General features: G+C 37.6%; 1 protein-coding gene across 3 annotated transcripts in view; it reads left to right on the top strand.

The window, feature by feature from the left end:
- The first annotated feature begins 367 nt into the window (after positions 1-367).
- The window catches only part of serpini1.S (serpin family I member 1 S homeolog), a 46,310-nt gene continuing 35,053 nt past the window's right edge, over positions 368-11,624 (top strand). Inside the window, exons 1-2 of one of the 3 annotated variants that reach the window (XM_018264432.2) lie at positions 388-404; positions 8,868-8,909. The gene's annotated coding sequence lies outside the window, so the exon portion shown is untranslated. Of the gene's footprint in view, positions 405-5,415; positions 6,001-8,867; positions 8,910-11,624 lie in introns of those variants that run through there. The other 2 variants (NM_001092771.1, XM_041564016.1) reach the window with 2 other exon arrangements.

The following is an 11,624-nucleotide window of genomic DNA, read 5'->3' as shown; positions in this document are numbered from 1 at the left end:
AGTTCGTTCCGAGAAGTGTCCGCTGAAGAAGAAGAAACAAGGCGTTGCCCGGAATCAGTCCAATGAGTTCACCTTTCTGGAGGCCGACTCAAACGTGTGCGGAGGACGCATGGAAACGTAGTTCTCTTTTATGATCGGCGTACTGCACGACATTCATGGGTGAACTACATCTCCCGAAATTCCGTTCGCGCTAAAGGCTTGTCATAACAACACATGCCCTCCTTCTCGAAGAGTACACAGGGAGGGCAGTCTGCTCCGGCCAATAGGCGTTGTGGAAAGTGGGTAGGTGGCGCTCTGATTGGCTAGTTAGCCGTGACGTAAGACTTTCCAGGGAAGCTAGTGGTGCAGCAGAAAAACTCGGGCTGCAGTCAGCTGGAGTAGGTGGTGGTGTGGCAGCTGTTGAGGTGAGCGGAGAGCTTCGCTGTCTGTACAGTTAGATACAGGATGGCATGTTCCTGAATTGGGAATCATTAGCGCATTGGTACAGGTGCATCGCTATCACACCGTCATTCATGTGCTCCATTCTAAACGCAACAAGGCGATGGCGTTGTGTCCTGTTACACAGGGAGTCAGTCTGTATGAATATGTAAGAAACATAGTTTGGGTATAGTACAAGTCAGTGATGGAGAGGTTTGTGCTGCGCAGTCCCAGGGCGCAACGTTTTGCTTATTCTTACAAACGATTTATTTTGTTTTGGTTGTAGTTTTGCATTGGACTCACTATTATATGTTGGCTAATGAAGATGCATGTGGCTTATTAGTTACACTTAATGCCTTAAAGGCATTCACCTTCACATTTACTTCTAGTATATTATAGAATGGCCAGTGCTAAGCAACTTTTCAGTTGGTCCTTGTTTTTTATAGTTTATTATTTGCCCTTTTCTACTGACTCTTTCCAGCCAGGGGTGAAACTACAATTAAAGCAGACCCTGCAGCTCCAGGGTTGTCCAGGAGGTATAGAGGCCCCATGAGGTTATAATTCATATAGAAGTTGAATAAATATTGGTAAAACAGGTCCACCTCTAGACATTTTGGGGGCCTGAAAAAGAATTTGATGTTGGATCCATTAATATCTACTTGCACCACTGTTTCCAGCTTTCAAATGGGATCACTGACCCCATCTATAAAAACAAATACTCTGTAAGGCTACAAATGTATTGTAACGGCTACTTTATTTTACATAACTTTTAATTCAGACCTCTCCTACTTATATTCCCATATCTTATTCAAAGTAATGCATGGTTACTAGGGTCATTTGGTCCCTAGCAAACAGATTGTTGACATTGCAAACTGGAGGGCTTCTAGATAAAAAGCAAAATAACTCAAAAACCACAAGTCACAAAAAAACAAAATCAATGCAAATTGTCTCAAAATATATACACTATACATCATACTAAAAGTTAACTCATAGGTGAACATCCCCTTTAATATACGGTCTTGTATTGTGCATGTTGTACAGTGCCCACTTGCAGTATGGATATTCTGTCTAATGTTATTCTTTGTTATATTATTCATGTGCATCTACATGTATGCTCTGCTTCCCCAATCATTTATAAAACCCCAAACATAATGGTGTGTTCCCTACAATTCTAATACTCTCCAGGAAACATTTTGGTGAGGGGGGGGGGGTTATTTACTAAAACTTGACTTTTTCTTCCTTTAATTAAAAAAGAAAATTGACCAAACTAAATCCCTATAATTTACCAATAAAACTTCTTGAAAAATCGGTGTGGGAAAAAGTTGCATTCATTCGAATCGTCACTTTATCGAATTGTCGCCATCTATTTGATTTTTTAACAAAACCAGCATCAAACAGCCCAAAACTGAAGGTATAAAACATGTTCCACTTGTTAAAGGGACTATCTGCCATTGACTTCACATGACTTCGAAAGGTTTTGGAATATTTTCAGATTTGGATTTTTAGCAGCTCCAGGGCATCATAAATCTTGAAAATTTAAGGATTATTTTTCCTCAAAAATATTAGTTTTTTTTCTCCCTTTAAAAAAAGTTGACCAGAAAAATTCAAGGTTTAATAGGCCATATACATAGACCAAAACTACTGGCTAAAACTTACAAGGGGCTCCACCCAAACTAAAACTGTAAAACAAACTCCAAAATCCTTTATGGTATATTTAGCAACTCCCAAACCCCACTTGTTTAACACTTGGTATAAACTTTTTAGCTCTCTGGCAAATTTGTAAGCACAATCTCAGAACTCCCAAATGCAAACTTTAAAAAAAACTGTTAGACATTTTTAAAGGGGACCACACAAAGCTATTTATTGAAGGATGAATGAAAGGAAATACAATTCTAAGCAAATCTCCACCATACATTAGTTAAAGCTCTTGGTGGCTTTGAACAGAGTTGTAACAGGGGAGAAGACCTCAGGAACGTAATGGGACTACAGACAGAGAGGGACTGTGACCCTCTGCTCATGTTCTATGATCCTTATCCTCAAGCATCCCATATTGACATCTGGTGATGGAGCTCAGGTGTGGGTGACAGAGGGGCTCGTGAATGGTGGTGACTTTGGTGATGGTTGTTTTGCCACTTGTTTAAGAGCTAATTCTAAATGTAATTGCTCTCTCTGTTTATATCCTCTGCATTACAGGCAGGTTTTTTGTTGCCCATTCAAAATCCAGTTTGCGGCTGATAAATCACCTAGAAATACTTTATATCGAATAAGATTGTAATGGCTCCATCCCTTCTGGTGCACTCGTATCGCTCAAAAATATTTAAGGCTGTATTTTTGAGTGACCATATTTTTTTTATTTTTAGCCATTGAGCTTTGATCTAAATTTAAACTTTTATTTTCCTTCAGCAGTAATCCCAGTGCAGACGCTTAAAGGAACAGTTCAGTGTAATAATAAAAAGTGGGTAAATAGGCTGTGCAAAATAAAAAATGTTTCTAATATAGTTAGTTAGCCAAAAATGTTATGTATAAAGGTTGGAGTGACTGGATGTGTAGCATAATAACCATAACACTACTTCCTGCTGTTCAGCTCTCTAACTCTTGACTTAGTCAGCGACTTGAAGGGAGGGCCACATGGGACATACAGTGTAACTGTTCAGTGAGTTTGTAGTTGATCCTCAGCATGCAGGTCTGATTCCAAAGCAAACAGTTATGACCCATGTGCCCCCCTCAAGTCTCTGATCTGGTCAGTGGAAACCAAGAGAGCTGCAAAACAGGAAGTAGTGTTCTTGCCATTATGTTAGACATCCAGTCACTCCAGCTTTATACATTACATTTTTGGCTAACTATATTAGAATTTTTTTTTTATTTTGCACGGCCTATCTATTTAACCAATTTTTATTTTTACACTGAACAATTCCTTTAAAGTGGACCTGTCACTTTTCAAATTAAACATGAAATCCAATTTCTATTTTTATTAAAATATTCATAACTGTTGTAAGCTCATTTAAAAATCTTAGCTGTCAATCAAATATTGTCTGCCCCTCCTCTATGCCTTAGGCATAGAGGCGGGGCAGACAATTACTTTCACTTTCTATTCAGCACTTCCTAGATGGCATTTCTCTCCCCACATTCCCTGTTCTCTTCACTGTTTAATTGTGCAGGGCATGGGAATGGACATCAGGTCCCCCATTCTGGTGCACAAAAAAGATTCTGAGATGAAGCAAGGCTTGCCTTAATAACAGTGTCCACAAAATGCTTCCTGCCTGCTTGCTCTAATTATAAATTCCCAGACTGAAGGACGCAAGATTCAAATAATTTATATAGTGTAATTAAAGTTAATTTTGCTTGACTGTGATAAAATAGGATTTTGAATCATTTTTTTTGGGTGACGGGTCCCCTTTAACCAGTGTTACAATTGGCTACACTAGTTGATACATTTCACTACTGCATCATATAAAAATGTGCATCAAACACGTTTGAGTTGGATGAGTTGGGCCATTCACAATTGGGGGGGCGGGGACACAGATTAAATCGATTTTTAGAAAATCTCATATCTGATACCATTAGATTAGTCCACAGTGCTTTTTTATCTATAGCTGGTACTTTCTTTTAGTATCAAGGTTAGTTATATGGATATTTTTGCATATCTTTTGTAATTTGTAATTTTGCAATTGTAAATCTAGTCAGCCAGCAATTCTCTATTAAAGATTTGATTTTGTTTGATAATGTTTGTTTAGAAATAATCTGCTGACAAGCTCTGTACTTACTATATAACAAAGAGGAACCACGCTCCCACTAAACCAAATGACAAAAACAGTCACTAAAACGCATTCAGTTATTTATTTGAGAGGATAGGAAAACTTAGAATGTTTGTAATGATGTTCGTATTGTCACAGCAATTATAGGTACAGAAAGTGACGTGTATTTCTATATATGGTATAATATATAAAGAACAATAGCATATCGAGCCTCTCCTAAAAATGAATGCGGCTAGAAATTTCATATTCCAAATATTGAGCTTGATTTACCAGCCTAAATATTTAGCATCTCTATAGCTGTAGTAATCCATGCCTTCAAAGTTCCTCCATCTTTTTTTAAGACTTGTCAGTGACGCACACATGTTCATTGTGTTCTGGGAACTGTTGAGAAGCTAAGCTTCGGGGTTGTTGCAAATTATCAAGCAGAAAATGTTTGCCTTTCATGTAAGCTGATGCTACAGGGCTGATACATTCTGATGTTAATTGTGTTTCTGTGCTGCCATTTGATGAGAATCTAAATTAATAACTAATCAGCCTTGTATTGTGACATTTATTAGCATCCTGTGTTGCTTTAGGTGTTAGACTACAACTCCCACCTTAAGATAGTAGGGTGGTGTAGTTGTATTTAAACAACCTATAAAGGACTTCTCCTTCTGGCTGGCAATCTCTAACACAACATGTGAGAAATGTGTATTACATAAATTAAACCATTGTTAAAACACATTAGATTTTTTATTTCCTATATAGAGAGCTATATTAATGTAATATATAGGCAATTCCCTGTTCAGTGGTACAGAGCTAAGTGTAGCTGTCAGGGTCACTTTAAAATTTTGTGACTACATTTCATAGCTTTGTGATCATTTAGAGCTTGTACAGACTTGTATATTTATCATTCAGTGACAGTGAAGGTGTTTAGAACATTCATTAATTATGTATGTTGTGGAAGGATGCTGTTAACAAACACATTCAACTGCAGGATGTATTGATCTGGCAGTAGTTGTTTTAACAAGATGAGCTATGATTCTGTAGAAAATAACCCTTTTTTAAGTGGTCTTAACAACTTTCAAATTTTGATTGCTAATTTGTGTTTCAGTATCAGCTGGAATGCCTAGGCTCACAGCTTTGTATTGGGCCACATTATCAAAAGTCAAGAAATTGTGGTTATATGTCAATGAAGAAATTGATTTTTTCTTGCAAGTCAAGATTTTTAGATATTTGTAATTTTTGTCTTTAAGGTGAAATTTCCAGATGGCAGAAATCTGCTGCTGAATTCCGCTAGAATCTATTTAAACCAAGTGGCACATTGGCATTTGAATGGGAATTTTTCTAGCACTCTAATTCAGTGGTTGGCAAAACTTTTCAGTTCAACTTCCATTTCAGGCCCAATTTATGGTCAAAACTTTGGTCAAGTCCGAAGGCTCAACCTTAAAGTGGACCTGTCCCCCAGACATTTTCAAATTAAACATGAACTATATAATTTTGTAGCCAGTGCATGGGGATGGACATCTGGTCCCCCATTTTGGTGCACCAACCAGATTCTGAGATGAATCAAGGCTTGCCTTAATAACAGCGTGTACAAAATGGCTCCTGCTGTGATCTGGAATGAACATGAGGAGAAAGAGAAAAAAAAAAAAAAAAGCTGCTCGTGCACACACTTGCCCTTCCTTCCTCTCTGCCATGTCACAGTATGCAAATGATCTCTCGACTAGTCAGAGAGATAAGGACAGCTCAGTAAGCTAAGGGGCGGGGCTTCACTCTGCACCAGGAAGAAGGGGAAACAAGCTGCTGATAACACAGGAACCAGAGCAGACTGGCAGCAGGAACTAAGGTACATTAATTTGTCACACCTGCCCATGAAATAGCCTTTGAGCCCCTGGTCCAATTACTTTTGAGCCACTGAAATGAAGTGATTGTGTTAAAAAATTAATTTTTATGCAATCTTTTTGTTCAACCCAGTGAATTAAAGCTGAAAGTCTGCAGTTCAATTGCATCTGATTTGTTTCATTTAAATTTCATTGTGGTAATGTACAGAACCAAAAATAGAAAAAAAAGTTTTCTGTCCAAATATTTATGTACCTAACTGTATACGGACCTCCATTGTTCACACCTTAGACTGTAATTTCTCATATTATTCACATGTTCACACCTCAGACACACCTAGAGTAGTACTGTTATTGTATCACTGTAGATAAAATACAGTTCATCTTAGAGTGGTCATGATCAGTTACTTTTGTGGTCATGATAGGTTTCCCTGTCTCCTGCCCTACACTGCCTGTGTGTGCCATACTCTGCCTGTCCTACACTGCCTGTGCGAGATGAACCTTTGTGGGGATTTATTAGCGTTTGGACATACTTGTTAGGGGGTCCCTTAGGTATTTAATCATGTGCTTGAGGTTGCTGTGCTATCACAGTGAAGAATGAGCCATAAGGATTTAAGGTTGTGTTTTTATTTATTAAATCTGCCCCTAAATGTAATGTATTTCTTTAACTTTAACTTATTGTGGTTAACAGAATCCAAATGTAAATGCATTTAGGAAGTAAGAGAATTATGCTATATTATAAGTGAAACACTTCATTGTTTTCCATGTACGGTATTAGGTAGGTAGCAGTCTGGTAATCTTTTATGATTATTAATTGGGTTGATTTTATAAAATGATAAAGGAGTTATTCCATCTTATTGGCCATAAATGTCCTTTAGAAGGGCACAGGCAGCTCTGTGGCTACAATAATCCTCCTAAAATGACCCATAAATGCAGACTTCAAACTACTTAACTTACTTACTTACTAATGCAAGATATGCATATACATTCTTACCCTTGTCTTGCTTAGATGCTTGGTCCTACTTTGAACCTGGATTATGTTGAAACATGGTTTCTGAGGGTGTAGTAGTCTATAGAAATAAATCTCCTACACTCTTCTTATCCAAAAGTTTAGTGTTGATCTTTTTCCCTGGATGTCTGGTGAGGTATCATTTTACTCTTGAGTAACACCAACTGGAATTGCACTCCCATGCATAATCCCATGCATATAAAGGGGTGGCTCACCTTTAAGTTAACTTTTAGTATGTTCTATAATATCCTATTCCTAGAAACTTTGCAGTTGGTACACATTTTTTTTATAGTTTTTGAATTACTTATTGACTTACGCTTCTGCCTACCCCTACTCATCAATGAAAAAGACAACAGCCAGACATACAGTATAGTCCTGCGAGCGCCACAGTACAATCTTCATTGAGCTACCAGTGCTGGGGTGCATGTGGGGTATATCAAAACCATACATTTTACTAAACTACACATGCTCAATGCCCTGGACCACCGCAAGTGTGTGCTGGGTAGGGTTGCCACTGGTTTTCACCCGGACAGCCCGTTTTTTTGGAAGGTTTGTCCAGGTGAAAACAGGACAGGACATTGAAGTCAATGACATGGTGATCAGCCACGCCACCCATTCCTTCCCCGACGGCATCCGCCCTGCCTCCTGCCTGGATTCACCGAATTGAAAAGGTGGCAAACCTAGTGCTGGGAACCCACATAAAAGAACATGGTTTTCTTGACAGCGCTATATAAATAAATGTTGATGATGATGGTTTGCAGGACAATACCCTTTAGGCTCCAGTGTTAGTGATCAGAACCACTGGGGGTGATTAAAAATTAGATGGCCTTTAATGGGGCTGAGTTGAATGTAGGGGACCTCCACACAAACAAAACTTCAACATTTTGAAAAGCAAACATTATATTTCAAACTTTGCAATATACAACAATTAAGAATTGTTATGGTTTGGAACAGTTCCCTAAGCCTAGCCCCCTGCTCTCCTGCTGATCAGTCTGACTACTTTGCTGAGCTGGCTGACTACTGTTACTTTGTATCAGCAGCCATCCGTCCTCATCCTGCTTCCTCCAAACCCCACAATTCCCTGCACACTTAATTTCAATAAGGAACAAAACATCCTAATGCAATGAAATGTGGGTTATGTAGTTTGTGCATGCTGCCTGTAAGCTGCAGAGAAATTGTTACAATTTGTAACATCGGTGTTAAGTCCCTCCTTCCCTGACAGGATTTCAAATGATGCAGAAAGAGAAGAACTGTTAAACAGCTGGATTTCAGCATAGAAAATGGCATTTATTCATACTTTTTTGATAACTGTGATGGTATATTAGGGGTATTATGTGAGTCTCTTTATCAAATTTTGGTTTGGAAGCCTGAGTTCCCCTTTAAGTCTACTAGAAAATCATACGGTAAACCCAATAGGCTGGTTTTGCTTCCAGTAAGGATTAATTATATCTTCATTTAGATCAAGTACATGGTACTGTTTTATTAATACAGAGAAAAGGGAAATCATTCTTAAAAATTTGCTAAAATATTGGCTATGGGAGATGGCCTTTACGTAATTCGAAGCTTTCTGAATAGCTGGTTTCCCGGATAATGGATCCCATATCTGTACACTGCTTTAAATTATGTAGGTGTGCATTATGGAGCTGTTTGTGGCAGTAAATCTCTTCATTATAAATATGCCTTCTGGTCCCAATTATGTTTGTGTTTACACTTCCCCAAAATTGTGTTTAAAAATATGTTTGGCTAATGGTTACAAATACTAAGTATGATAATGTCTCTTGACATTCTAAATACTAAACTGTGATATTGGAATGTACATTCAAAAAACTGTATACATTACATTGCTCCTCTGTTTAATATATACAGGTATTGGACCCTTACCCGGAAACTCGCTTTAGTAGACTTAAGGTATGTTGATCCAAATTACTGAAAACCAAAATTTGGCTCCAAAGCCCCAATCATTCTGGATAATGGATTCCATCCCATACATGTATGTGTTTATCAATTAAAGAATATTATCTGAGCTATAAACCAATTTGTCTTATATTCCATTCTGTGTACTAAACCTAATTTAATCCTGCTGGATCATTCCTTATAAGTGGAATGGCAAATAAGAATACAGATTTTATGTGTGTTGCCGGTAAGGCAAATGCAAAGAAGAGGAGTCACATCACTTGGAATCTTTAGATATTTCTCATGGACTAGGGAACCAGGATGCTGGGCTCTGAGCCTTCTTCAGCTATACTTAATTGGAAAAATAAGAGCTTAATGCAAGTGTATGTTTACTTGAAATCTAATTGGAGACTGGATAGAGAGTATACTATGTTTTTTGATTAGGGAATTTTAGAAATGTTTGTATTTCTCATGACACCCTTAGGGTTAGTATGTGAAAATAGCCGCACCTTTCCTTAGATGTTCCTGCTTAGGTGGTGCAGAATTCTCAAGACGGTCAGCACACGTTTTAGGGTTAGTCCACACGAGGAGATTCGGGGAGATTTTGTCGCCTGCACTAAAGCACACGCGGTGATTCGTTTTCAATAGTCGCCCAAAGTTGCCTCGATGAGGCGACAAAATCTCCTCGAATCTCCTCGTGTGGCCTTACCCTTATTGACTGGGAAATAGTAGATTTCTAGCAGGCTATGTTTATATTGTAAAAAGGTAATCTGCTGTGATCTGTAATCTGGTACTCTCAGAGATCTTTGTCTTCCATGTCAAAATGATATTGGTAATTCTATTGTGAATATTTAAATTGCACAATTTGTAAATAAAGCTATCTTAAACGAATGGTCTGAATGTCATGCACGTCTATTTATTGTAATACAGATATGTATATGTCTTATGTAATATTTTAATTTGAAAATAATTCTATTACTGTTTTAAAGATAAACCGTGTCAAGTCTCTGTCTCTTCTGTTGCTGAACTGCAATTGTATGGTTATTCTCTTATAGCTTTTTAATGCTGAGGGAACTAAGTTATAGTTTAGCAACAGCAACAAATAAAACATACCCAGGTATCACATTTTGCCCCCCCCAGGATTGCCTGAAAAACGTAAACTCCTGATGTTAGTTTGAGGTATTTCCAAATCTTCTAAAGGGGTGGCTACATTACTCATGGTTTAACAGAATTCAGGATATAGATGATTGCCTGCACTTTTTGCCGGATTCATAGTAAGCCTTACATTATCCAAGCCTGAAACATGGAACTTTTATCAGATAATATCAGATTATGAAATGTTTCATTTGGTTTAGTATTTTGCCAATTATTTTGTGGAGCAGTCAATATTTGGCCAAATCCAGAAATTGATTTTGTTTAACAGTATTTTTGGTGCTATTCTTAAAGTGATACTGTCATGGGAAAACTTTTTTTTTATTTTTTTAAAGAAAAACATCAGTTAATAGTGATGCTCCAGCAGACTTCTGCATTGAAATACCTTTTTCAAAAGCACAAAATATTTTTTTTATATTTAATTTTGAAATTGATCATGAGGCTAGACATATTGTCAGTTTCCCAGGTGCCCCTAGTCATGTGACTTGTGCTCTGATAAACGTTAGTCACTCAGTCACTGCTGCAGCACTGCAAATTGTAGCGATATCACCCCCCCCCCCCGCAGCCTATAAGCAGAACAATGGAAAGGTAACCAGATAACAGCTCCCTGGTAGATATAAGAATGTCCCACTATGACTTCTTCAGTTACATTGAGTAGTTGAAACAATAGCCTGTCAAAAAGCAGTTAAATTTTGCAGCACATGACCAGGCAAAATGACCTGAGATGACTGCCTACACACCAATATTACAACTAAAAAAAATTACACTTGTTGGGTTAGGAATTACATTTTACATGGTTGAGTAAATTATTTGCAGTATAAACAGCGTCATTTAGAAATAAAAACTACACCATAAAAATCATTACAGAATCCCTTTAATTTAAGAAACCTATTTATTGCCCCTGTTCGTTTTCTCTCCTTTTTACTGTTTTTGCCACTTGTCTTCTGGCTATTTCATATACCCAGAAAAGTTAAGGGCTGTTCTGTACTAACAATCTTTCAAAGAGTTGCTGGACAGAGATCGAATTCTTTTTTTTGGTCCCATGGGAGGGTGGTCTGAAAAAAAAAAAGCCTTGGGTTCTGCTCAAGATCTAACTACCAAAAGCAATCAGAGGTCTTTGAAAAAGTGTAAGAAAAGACTATATTGCAGTGTACAATTGCCTCTGATTGTGTCATGGATTCTTCTTTTTCACTTGAGACAAGTAAAATCAAGACAGAAGTATTAAGAAAGAAAATAAATGGTTACGCTGTTCTTTACATTACATTGTGAGCCTGAAAGGACGTTTCTGTCAATTACTGCATAGTGCAAAAAGGAACAGGAACATTTCCTATATGCACAAAGTGTAGGTTTAGGGGTATTATGCCAGGAGAAATTCACCCGTAGTTTATTTAAGCATGATCAAAAGGAAGGTATGCACAGATAAAGTAGCTAAAAGTTGTATAAGCATTTGCTATATGTTGTTTATAGATGGAGACTGGACCATAAACAATAATACAAATGGACTGGGGAATATTCTTTAAAGTTCAGAGGAAGCCGAGCATGTGTTACTTCAGACACTTATGCAATCTGCAACCTATT

Source organism: Xenopus laevis, chromosome 5S (genome assembly GCF_017654675.1).
Source record: "Xenopus laevis strain J_2021 chromosome 5S, Xenopus_laevis_v10.1, whole genome shotgun sequence".
Lineage (NCBI taxonomy): Eukaryota > Metazoa > Chordata > Amphibia > Anura > Pipidae > Xenopus > Xenopus laevis.
The sequence above is the reverse complement of the archived record's forward strand: the minus strand, read 5'-3'. Positions and strand labels throughout refer to the sequence as shown.